The sequence below is a fragment of the Trachurus japonicus genome, chromosome 13 (genome assembly GCF_045865225.1).
Source record: "Trachurus japonicus isolate A0001 chromosome 13, Traja_1.0".
NCBI classification, from domain to species: Eukaryota; Metazoa; Chordata; class Actinopteri; order Carangiformes; family Carangidae; genus Trachurus; species Trachurus japonicus.
This window is the reverse complement of record NC_140919.1, coordinates 38,738,201-38,750,712: the sequence shown is the minus strand read 5'-3', so window position 1 is coordinate 38,750,712 and position 12,512 is coordinate 38,738,201. Positions and strand designations below refer to the sequence as shown.

General features: G+C 41.4%; 1 long non-coding RNA gene across 1 annotated transcript; it reads right to left on the bottom strand.

The window, feature by feature from the left end:
- Window positions 1-306: 306 nt before the first annotated feature.
- Window positions 307-5,503, bottom strand: LOC146976593 (uncharacterized). Its single transcript, XR_015037385.1, has 3 exons — window positions 5,245-5,503; window positions 3,177-3,312; window positions 307-495 (listed from the first exon to the last, which is right to left on the bottom strand). It is a non-coding gene; the product is annotated as an uncharacterized LOC146976593 (long non-coding RNA).
- Window positions 5,504-12,512: the final 7,009 nt, after the last annotated feature.

The window sequence follows — 12,512 nt, the reverse complement described above, 5'->3', positions numbered from 1 at the left end:
ATTTGAACTTGGATTGTGATCTCATCCAGAGTTAAAATGACTTGTTAGATCAGGATCAGATGACTCTGCTGCACTCGTGTGTGTATGCACTCCAAGCATGCGAAACAGAAGTGCAAAGAAAACCGAGAAAGAGAAGTCAGGCCGTGTTGTTGTACGACTGTTGGCAAATCAATACATGACCACAACACTGACAAGAGAACCCAATCAGATGCCAAGGGGCTGGAGGTTTTTACGCGCTTGGCTGCTTAAATGCACACAAATTTACACCGAGACATACAGCCAACTGCTCCGGTGTCACGTTCTTCTCCTCTTTTCTCTCTTCTCTGCTCCTCTCTTTGATCAAACATTAGGTTACAGCAGCTGGAAGTGCCTTTAGTTTTCATCAGGAGAGGACATCCTTGGGGCAAACAGACGGACTCTCCTCCAGGACAAAGATCAGTGAGACGCGCTCGACAGCTACCAGAGTCCCAGGATACATCAATCATCCAGGTTGGCCTGGGAGAAAAAGTCACCATCCTTAGTAGTGCTTTGTGCAATCTTGGGATGTGCAGGTGGTGTGACAAGTACTAATCCTGCACTACACAGGATGTGTAACATCATTGCTTCATAATAGTAACGGCAATCTATTAAACCATGCGCGTTCCATTTGAAAAAGACAAAACAATCATTTTACACTTGCTTTTTAAATGATATGATACTGATGCCCTGTTCTTTTGTGTAGTAAAACCAATGTGACCAATGTGTAAAATGTTTGGATTCACATGTGATGTATGTTGTTATGTGTTATGTGAGCACATATGATAAACACACACACATGCAAAACAATTTGATGGGTCTTGAGGGGGGGGCTGGGGTGTTGTAGCATGATGCCCATCTATCTTTCTGACATCTCCTAACCCAATCCCACTGGGGCTAACTGAATTCAATCCTCAGCATTAGATAAGCACACACACACACACACACACCCTCTCCCCTCTACACGTGTGTGCTGTGCACGTGTGTGTATATGTGTGTGTGTATGAACATATCACACACACATAGCAGCAGGTTTAGATTGTTTCTACAGTCAAGTGTTAGTGTGCGGGTCACATAGCAAGAGGGGGGAATGAGGCAAGAAATCAAGAGAAAAAGCCAACAGGCCCGGCAGACAAAGAGAGGTAGGTAGGGGTCTGACGTTGCCTGTCTGGTGGGAGTCCATCCTCTGTTTCTCCCCTCAGCCTCCCTCTATACCACCTCTATCTCACTCGCTCTCTGCCTCATGCCTTGTTGCACCCCCCGCCCCCCCTACCCCTCCTCACACATCCTCCACCCCTCTGGTTCTCCCCTCTCGGCAGCTCTCTGCTGATTGTTTGGGCTTCTCGGTGCCTATCAGGCCCCATCGCTCTATGTTTCCATCAAACGCAGCATTTATCTTATCATTGCCTTGACAACTGCCTATTAGTCCAAAAGAGTCTGCGGGCTCTGTGTTCCCATGGCGATGACATGGTGACATTGCCGGGCAGCTTCTGAACCGCCCGCCGAGATAGTGGACCCTTTTCCTCTCCTTCCTCGCACCCTGCTCTCCCCTCTGTCTTCCTCTTTGCCCATCCCTGTGCCTCCCTTTTGTTCCTCCTTTTGGCAGCACTCCCCCTCCACCACCCCACAACCCACCCCACCCTGCCCACCCTTCCCCGGAGCTTACAACTCTTTGAGGGCGGGTGCACAAGTGTGAGTTCATGTGTGTGTGCGCAAACATGCACGATTATGCACAACAGATGGGGAAATTCGGCAAGTGTATCTCCCTCCCTTTGTGTCTATTTGCCAGTGTGTGTGTGTGTGTGTGTGTGTGTGTAGTGCGGCGTCTAACTGTCACCAAAGAGGGAGGAATGGAGGCTCCAGAAACACCTGGTGAGGGGGGGGCATCTACATCTTTTTTTGTGTTGTGTGTCTGCGTTAAGGGTGGTATGTGACCTCATTAGTGGGAGTCTGGGGACTGCGAAGCAAACATCTGACAGAGATTTACACTTACACTATACTGGAATTGAGATTCTGCACTCACATTACAGTAAGACTAGGTTATAGTATAGACAAAGAAATGTAAGTGAGATGGCATGCAGAGACCTTCCCTTGAGTTTAATCGACAGAATAGCATTTTAGCTGTATAGTACTGTCCTGGGGTCTCAGGTACTCCTGATTCTTATCACAAGTTCAGGAAAAACTACAGCAGCACTCTAATATAAGAGGGAAAACAGGGCACATGATACCAAGCACTGACCTTATCCTTACATGTTACACCACTGTGCTTTGCGTTTTATTACAGGTTGCAGCTTGTGTCCATCACTGTTCTTCATATGCCGTCGCACATTCTTTTCTCATCTTTGTATGTCCGCAAACTCCCTCACTGGCTGACTTTTGTTTATAAATCTATTCTTGGACCTCAGCGTACATATTTGTGTTCACACATGTGTAGAAACCTCAGCCGATATGGCCTGCGTTCTTTGGGCATTATTGAGATGCAGGTCCCGAGAGTCAGAACTGAGCTGGGCTTTTAAATGTTCTGCCCGACCTAGCTGGAACAATGTGCAGAAGGACTTGAAATTGACACATCTTGTAACTCAGGGGGAATTCAAGTCAGTTATAAAAGACGGGGAAATGAGCTCAATCGGATCTTGTGATTGCATTGTGTAATCATGTAATCCCACTCTTGTTTTCCTGTAATGTGTGATCGTATTTTATTTGTGTCTTGTGTGTTTGGTGTAACCATTCTGCTTTTGTGCTGCCATCTTGCCCAGGTCACTCTTGGAAAAGAAGTTTTAAATCTCAATGAGTTTTTTTTACCTGGTTAAATAAAGGATATTGATTGATATGGGCCCCACTTGGGCTGCAATTGTGGGCCCCATATATGGCTTACACACAGGATCCATATATCCCCCTACTGTGGTAGCCCATGGGCTTGTAGTTGCCCGAAGTGTTATGATTGTTTCACAGCACTTTACAGGGTTAACATGCAGACCTGGTCACCCTATATTTTTGCACACACACGCATTGTCTCCTCTGAGAAGCAGTAACAAAGGGCTTTTCGTAAGTTACATCTTGTAATCTGCCGTTTTGCTTTGAGCTGCTTTAAAAGAACAGGAGGGGTGAAGACACACGGGCACGGCGACCCACACGCACTTATGCAAACACTATAATTTTACCTCCTATCAGCATGTTATCCTGCGCTTGGTGATTCAGTGCATTAGCTGTGATCTGTGCTCTGTCTCTGTCCTCTCTCTAGCTGGATCTGGATGAGAGAGGAAGGGGTCTCCGAGGGCAGCTCACAGGGGCCCAGCTCTAATAATAGAGTGTAAATCTCAGTCATTACTGCTCTGACAGGACACTGTGTCATCACTGTCTGGCGCACAACTCCACTTGAGTGGAGAGGCTTCAAATTAACTACTGTTTTTATTGGTGGCAGCCCAGAACCCCTTGTAGTTTGGTAAATGACAGCATTTGAGGGGAGTTAGGAAAGCAACACAGTCACTACAGGATGTTTGATTTAAACAGGAGCAAACAGATATTATCTAATACTGAACTTTGACGTGCTACCTACAGTATCGATCCAAATGACTAGTATGAGACTGAAAAAAACCTTGACACTATTGACAGATTTTCTTGGATACAAATGTTAAGTGCAGTTATTCTGACAAATCTGAAAACTACTGTTCTTTTACCAGTGCTTTATAAGACAGCTTTCCACTGTAAAACACCACACCGCTGGGACTGACATTCCACATCCTGTTTAGTAGGAAATCACCACTGGTCTCAATAACAACGGGCCATAAAATCACATTTCAGCATTCATCGATTTTTATTTCATAGTAAATGGCAGGTAACAAACCGCGGGGCTCCCGAGCGCTGCAGTGTAAATGCGCCTCTGATAAACAGTTAAAGAAGTTCATCCACTCTGCTGAACTGCGGCTTGGCGGCAGAAAAATCAACACTAATCTGATGAGCGGCAGCAAAACAAATTCTACTGTTGTGCTCTCAACAGAGAACTCAAGGGAGGAGAAAGGAGAGGAGAGGAGAGGAAAGTAGAGGAGAGGAGAGGAGGCTGGAAAAAGGAACAGGTGCAAATAGAAGACAAAGAAAGGAGAAAAGATAAAAGATTAAATGGGAGCAATGAAAAAATTACACATACTGTAAGAGGAAGAGAGTACTGTAGGGGGAAATGAAATAAGGTGACAGGAAGAGAAGAGGTTAGGAGGATGTTTAGAGACAGGGGATATGCACATTGGTGGTAGGAAAGAAAAAAGAGAAAAATGTACTTAAGCAATAAAATAAATTCATAGATTTTCCTGCTCTAATGACTTGGTTTAGTGTTTTCCTTCAATGGTTCCCTCAGTTCTATTGTATAAATAACCATACAACGTGGGAGCCCGATGATTCACATCATGTATATGTATATTACATTAACTAATGACCATTTTTTCAAAACACACCATTCATTTACATCGATTTTCTACCATCTGCACAGCCACTGTTTTCCATTCATTTCAAAATGGTATGGAAATCAACTTGCAGAAGTGAGAGTTGATTGAAATAGGTCGTCCTTCACATTGAACATGCAACTTTTTTTTCCTCCATCAAACTTACGTTATTATGGTATACTGCTTTGTCTTGACGAGTGCTGCCTATGGGGAAACTTAAATATGAGAGATTGGAGAATTTTCAACCGTTTATAATTCAAGAACCACCCATCTTCGTAATTATTACCCATTTCACAGCATGCGTGTGTAATCTCTGATTTTGTCTTTTGCACCATGTGGTGGAAACATAATTTTTAAAAATCAAATGCCAGTATACTGTGAATTTTCTGTGACAGATTAACTATTGCAGGAGATTTCAAGTCTTTGAAAGATGATATTCATATTCCACTGGCACGAACTCAAACAGGGTAATCTTTGCTTTGAAAATGTGATGGCAGTTTGTGCTGGGGAAAGGTTTGTAGAGCACACTGTATGTAAGGATGTAGGTAATGGGTTAAACCCCAAGTTTAAATATGCAAAACTTACAAAAAACTATACCAAGTATGTTCTTGTAACCCCCTTTCTGTAGCTCCTCCACAACCCCTTTACTCCCTCTTTCCTCTTTCTCGGTTTCCTTTTCTCTTTTAGTCTCCCTCGTCTCTGTGCTCTTTTTGGAGAAAAATGCCAGATCAACAGAAATGTCACATCCAGGATAACAGGCTTACTTTTGTATCTCCTAATTGAAGTGCCTTCCTACCTTAGTGTCTGACAGCTCCTTTTGACAAGTGATGTGTTTTTTGAAAGTGAATCAGCTTTCTTTGCTTCTGAGTGCAATAGACAGCAGAGATCAGTGAGGGTCAAGCTGAATGCTGGTCTCTATACTGAGTTACTGCTGCCTCCTGCCATCACAAAGCTTGTCATTCATCTCATCGTTAATCCTGACTCCTTCTTTCAGTGGATACAATCTCTTCTCCGAGTCCTTTTCCCCTCTAAAGTACCAAACAAGTCAACCAGACATGTAGTTCAGCAGTCCAAGTTGTTTAGTAAATATTTAAAGCTGCGGTAATCAACATTTCTATGCCAACAATGGATCATAATGACAAACCTACACAAATTAACACAAGACTGTGCAGTTTCCCTCAGTGCCATTTGGCCTTTTGTGCAACTTTCAGCTCATTGTTTTGCTTTGGCGTCATCCAACTTCATTAAATTCATCAGTGTCGAGTTCGGCAGCAGGCAGGAAAAATGAAGTGATAAATCTGCTACGTGTCCAAACAGCAGACAAAGTTAGCAGATAGCCTAGCTGCTGCACTGTTAGTTTGCTGAACAGTTTTTCCTGTAGGTGGTGGTGGAGACCAAAATAGAGATTAAAGAAAAAAAAAGTTTACATTTATCGGGTGGATATCAACATGACTCCTAATGAATGCTAATGCTTTGCCACAATAATGTCATCACATATCCAAAAAAACCAACTATTAATACTTTAAAACTACAACTATTTACTGTATATTTCCATGTCAATAAGCTTCATGTTGTACAGATAATAACTTTGCTCTCTCCGAAAGAAAGTCATAAGTTGTGTGAAATGTCTGGTGGTGCCAGTGGGAATTTCTGGACAATTAGAAGGGTCAACAATACAGGCAACACTGACATCAGAGGCAACAATTTGCATCCTGTCTCATACCAAACTGTAAGCACTGGTTTCTTTTAACCATGACCACAATCTTCCCAAAACCTTAACCAGGAAGTTTTAATTGCCTCGACTAAGCTAAACATAAACCACAGAGGTGACAGATCAGAAAAAGCTTTAATGAATCACTTCTGGAACGGTCATGAGTTGGAAGATGTGGAAGCTATGGGAGAGAAAACATCTACTTTTCCATTTAGCTGTGAGGACTTGTTGCAATTGAAATAAATTAATTTACACAACAGCAAAAAATCTTAATTGCTGTACTTTTTTGGCCGCCTTTGGCTGAATATCAAAACCCACATTCAGGAAAAATACCACAGCACTGTGATGATAATGGATGGTATTTTCAGTCTGACCCTGTCAATTATCATCCTAAGTGTCTGTTTAAGTATGTGATGTTTCAGGCATTCATTCTTCTTTGTGGTTGTGGTGGTGCAGCACAGAGATCATCCATACTGTGCAGCTTCTGTATGTATAATCCCATCTTTGCCTGTACTATTTAGTAGCGCTCCATCAACAGCCAGTGAGTGAACCTTCAATTACATCTTTAACCAACACGCACGGCCAGTCCTCCTCACTGGAAGCAAGCCCCATCCACATGGAATGGAAATATGGTAGGAATCAAGTCTTTTTGTCTGGAAAATTTCCTAAATTTTACTCCCTCTGCCTCTCCCTGGCGTCTTCCCACTTTCCCACTCCAGCTCTGTGTGTGTGATATTATGAAGAACAGATTTTCCGAAAAGGAAATGAAAGGGCTTGTTAGCAGAGGAGAGAGAGGGAGAGACAGAAAGAGATCAGAGGGCCAGTGTTGAGGCTGACAACAGGGCTGCATAAATCCACATGCAGGTCACATTACTGCTCGCCTTCATCAGTGTTTACTGGCATGTTAAAGATTGTAATAACATTGGTCAGGACAGAGATTTTTAATTTAGATGTTTTTTTTAAGGGTTTGTACCCAAGCTCTGGCGAGGGGAGAAGTAGTCAGAAAGAGACAGATGCTGGCACAGAGGAAGAGAGGTGTAACCACATTTGGACCGAGATGAGAACGAGGCCCGCAAGGTCATGCTCTATAAACACTCTTCAAATCAGGATGCTAGACTTTTGTTATACATACTAGGTACAGTCAACAATTTGTGCATGTCTCCGTGTTTTCAGTGGTCATTTGAGGTAAAATAATAAAAGCGGTTTGAGTCATGACAGTAAACATTCTGCTTCGGCAAGAAAATAACTCACAAAAACAATTGTGAACGCGCAAATCTGAAATTCCCCTTTTTTTCAGAATCGCCAACATCGCTTTTTCTCTCTCTCTCGTGCTTTAAGTTCTGCGTAAAGGCCCGAAGCTGAAACATGGTTCGTCAGTGTATTTTCTTTGGGTAACAGGCCATGGCTCTGCTTAACTTAGATATATTGGATCTTGATCAAATACTTGAAAAAGTGGCACAAGGGCTCTGTGCTTATTTAAACTGTAATGTTGAATACACAAATCAGATTGGGCACCGTGATGAGGCGCACACAGGCACCCACACACACACACACACACACACATACACATGCGCATTCCCCTCTGCCCTATAGATTGTTGCCGGGCTGCAGCTTGAAGAGCCTCGCCTTGTTCAAGGTTATACACCCACTGTTCTGTTGCACTGAGCTGTGTAACCATAACAGTTTAATGACATGCTATTACAGGGCTATCACACTTACAGCATCATGTTAACACCACAACCACTGCCTCAGTCCCACACAGACAGTAGGCTATATCAGATTTAGACCCTAATCCTACTCATTTGGCCGCTGTTTTGTACTTTCACACGGACTTTCCTTCTTCCTTTTCTTCTTTTACATTGTCATTCTTTTTTTTCTTTTTTTTTTTTTTAATTTTCTCTTGACCATGGTGGAAAATAACAAGTACATTTGCTCAAATATGGCACTTATGTAAGTACTTTAGTTGAATATTCCCATTTTGTGCTTCTTCTTTGTGCTTTATCTGACAGGTGTAGTTACTTAGTTTTTTCTTTCTCCTTGCAAATCTATCAATTACAACAATCCATTATTATTCACATAATTGCACATTCATATATTTTATAATGGTATGTCAGATGTATTAATATAATAGTAACGTGTCATGAGTCCTCTCTTGAAACCTTGGAGAGAGTTCCATGATAGAGAACTTTGGAAATATGATTTTTACTTGTAATGGAGTATTTGTATATTGTGGTATTGCTACGTTTACGTAACTAAAGTAACTGAATACTTCTCCCACCACTGCATCTTCATCTTTCGGATTTGACACGTCCTCTCCCTCTGCTCCATCATCAAAACAGCTCAAGACAAAACATTTCTTGTGTCATCTGGCGCGCACAACAAACAAAGCTGGTCTGCCTTATTTATTTTGATACATTAAATCTGACCCTCAGATATGGCCACAGCAACAAACCCATGCCAACCCTCGAAGCAGAGCTAATCACTTGTGATTTATTTCATATTTCCATTTGATTGGAGGCTGTTTTGGGGTAATCAGGCTCTGACAGTGTGCCCTGTGCTGTGGCTGAGCTGTTTACATAGCTCTGCTGGAGACATGCTGACAGTGAGACAAAGCACTGAGCTGCTCTCAAGGTCTGGACAGTATTTGGATCTGAGTGTATGGAAGTATTTTTGGTGGAAAACTCTTGAGCACCTGTAACAGTGGAATTTGTAGTTGTATACAATAGTCGCATATTTGTATCAGTTAATTTGAGGTCACAGAGCTCGATGAGTTGCGTACTGCTGTGTATTTTTTTTCTCCCACAAACACAACAATACAGTTACACCTTCATAAATTCTTAATTACGGCTGCACAAATTCTATTTTACAAATCACAGATTAAAAACCCGACATGCTAACATTTTTGCTGTCGTTGCTGTGCCGTACATTTGCCGTGTATATTCCCACACCTGTATCATGTATGTGCAGCAAAAGGCGGGCTCTAATCCAAGACTGGCTGTTCTGTCGGCCAATGAGAGGAGCTCGAGCTAGTGCAGGAAAAATGTATAGGGGGGCAAGTTTGTTTGATTGACATGCCTGCTCTACAATGATTGATAATCTGATGAGATGCAGGAGGGTCAGACACCGAAGGGGATCCTCAGTCGTATGCTTATTGTTTTGAGTCAGTTGTGTTGAATTTCTGCTATTTTCTTGTTATTTGTGGAGGAAGGGTGTTAGTTTTGTTTTAAGTTATTAAGCTTTAATTATTTTTTCTTTTGCTGCCATGGTGACTCTGGTGTTTTTTGACGTTCAGTTCTAAAAAACAGTGTGGGAAACCCAGGTTTTTAACCATAGGAGTGGACAAACACCTTGCTTAGAGCATTGTATGTGGCTGACAGATGGTGTCTTAAACCACCACCTCTTTTCAAGGAAGGTTTTTCCAAGTGGACAAAGATGGCTTCCATACACTCCTCTCTCAAACCATATGTCCTCTTTGTCCAAAATGTGGACATTGGTATCCTCAGACAAGTGTCCTTTCTCCTTGAGATTTCTACCACTGAGTTCACTACGTTATTGCACGTGATCTCTCTGTGTCTGGCGCACCTTGCTTACGTCATACAGCAGACCCAACAGACATGCTCAGAAGAATTCTACAAGATCCACGGTAAGTTTTTTTTTTTTTTTATAGGATATGCGGTTGGCTAGGGTTTGTGTAGGATATGTGTATTGTGTGTTTATAGAAGGGAATCAGGGTGCAAGTACTATTGTCTGATCCACAGAGCAGAAGGTGGCGGTAATGCACCAAATGCTGGATGCCAACCGCTACAAGAAGAAGAGATCCACGATAACCTAAATGTAAGTTTTGAATGTCTCTGACTCAGTTTTAATTTGTACACTGATCCCTAAGAGCTAGCTCCTGTACTTTTTGACCGGAGAACAAGAGAGTGGGAGCGTCCAATTTAATATTAGAGGCAATGTGCATAATGGATTCACTTTGGTAACCTGGTCAGCTAGCTGATGGCTTAGTGTTAGCTAGGCCTATACTAACCAACATGCAGACATTTACTAGACAAAGATAAATGGTTGAACTATTAACTCATGTAATGTTATTAAAATCAATGGCTCCTAAGATTTGTCTACATGCAGCTAAACTTTCAAGTATTTTTTTGTGATCAAGTTTTTATTTAACCCCCCCACTTTTACAATATGCCCACATTAAATCATATTCACAGCTACAAATTGACATACATATACCACCGTACATCGTACATACATAAAATGTATATATCATAATTATGTGAGCTATTGTCCCACCCTTATCCCACCCATACCACCCTTGTCCCTCTGGCTTGTTCCCCTCCCCTCCCCTTCCTGGATTCAGTCAATATCTGAACATAATAGGGAAGTACATTGCATACAGTTTAATTAATTAATACAGGAGTGTTGAATCCATTTGTCCCTCTCATCTTCAACTAACAAATGACAAAAGAGTACACCAGTAATAAAATTTAAAAAATTAAAATAATAAGAATAATAAGAACAACCTGAGACAAAGGTGATCCTACCAATTCAAACTAAACTTTCAAGTTTATCCTATTGGTACTATATTGAAAACAATACACTTTATAGAGAAGAATATTGTCTTGTGAGGATCTGTCATTAATTACTGTGAATTCATACAGAGTGGCAGCTGGTATACGTATGACTGAAGAGTTTGTGTTTTCCTGTGGTTCAAACTATCAACACTGAAAACTGAGTGACTGGTGCCAACAGAGGAAGGAATTCATGAATGTCGTTGTGGATGATGATCATAATGATGATGATGATGATGATGGAGGAAAACCTTTCTCAGATGGACCAACTGTTTACCTTTTTGCTTTGTTTATTAATCTCTTTCCACATGAGCGTCACACACAGAAAACTGACAGCCAAGAAGCAGATTTTGAAGGAGCTGTCAGACACAAATAGATCATATACATTCATTTTGTTCAGAACGTAATTATTATTATTATTAAATGTGCTTAGTAAATAAAACTGCTGTGATAGTATTAGTATTGAGTATTCCGCTTCCAGCTTTACCATAATGTACCTCATGATGAATGTCATGGGAGACTTTGTTGAATTAGTATTCTCAGTAAGCAAATCTTCAATAATAACATTATTTCTCATTTAAACAGCATTATGTGCCAATGTATTAGAATAAAAGCTGTGGATAAAGGTAAACTTGAACAACAAGTTACTTTATAAATTATAATCTAAAGGTAAAATAATGTTTTATACAGTAGCTAAGTGGGCATACAGTAGTGTTGTTAACAGGTTGACTTTGTTGACTGACTAGTTGAATGAAATGGTGGAAATTGGGCTATGGAGGTGAGGTACAAGAGGTCCAGGAGCAGGACAGGTGCTCAGGGGGTTTGCACCAAAAATGCCTTCATATGAGCAACGGGCAAAGAACAGGTTGAGCAAAGGACAGGAAGAATAAGAAGTGTCAAAGGAAAAATCCAGCTAAAAGAAACTTAAATGCTGTTAATTAATAGCAGCTACTAGGGAATGCTTTGTACTCCTTGACCCATTATGTGGTTTTGTGGTGCTCTGTTATTCTGTTATTCTTCCTCCTAATAAGGGAGGTATGTATTTGTTTAATCACGCTAAAACGTTCAACATGACACATCATCTTGTAGGAAAAATAACATCAAAAAGAACAAAATGATCAATTTCTTCTGTGATAACACCCATGCCCATTTCTGACTTTAAAATCCTCACAAATGGAAAATGTACTTGTTTGTACTTAAAGTTTTGCTCCATCTGCACATCTAACCCCAGCTGAATATAGCAAGCTCATGGCTGCTGTCAGGGGACTTTTGGAAATTGTAGGAACAACAGAAGCAGGGGATAAGACAGGTTGAATGACTTTGCTTGATGTTTCTTGCATGCATTATTTGTGTCAGTGACCTCCCCTGGCAAAGAATGAAACAATGCTAAATGTGCATCAAGCATAACTTCTTGCAAAAAAGTCCTAAGGTAGATACAGCCGCTGGAGCTGTCACAACATAAGCACCTCCTCTTTTCCTCAACAGTAAAAGACCTGGAAGAAAAAGTCAACAGCTCCCTCTGCACCTGTTCAAGCAGAAAGGCCCCGGGTCAGTGACGGGACAAAGAGAGACAAAAAAGTCATGTTTGTGAACTTCCCAGCGCGAGCGAGCGGAATATCGAACTTTTCCCATTGAGCTGCAACGAAAAACCTGAAAAGTTTTCAGAGCCTAATCAATTTACCAAAAGGTTTTTGTTTGACTGCAGAGCAAGAGTCAAATCTTTGAAAAGCAGAGGCTGACATCCTTGGGAGAAAAAAAACAAAAAGAGGCATGCACTGAACC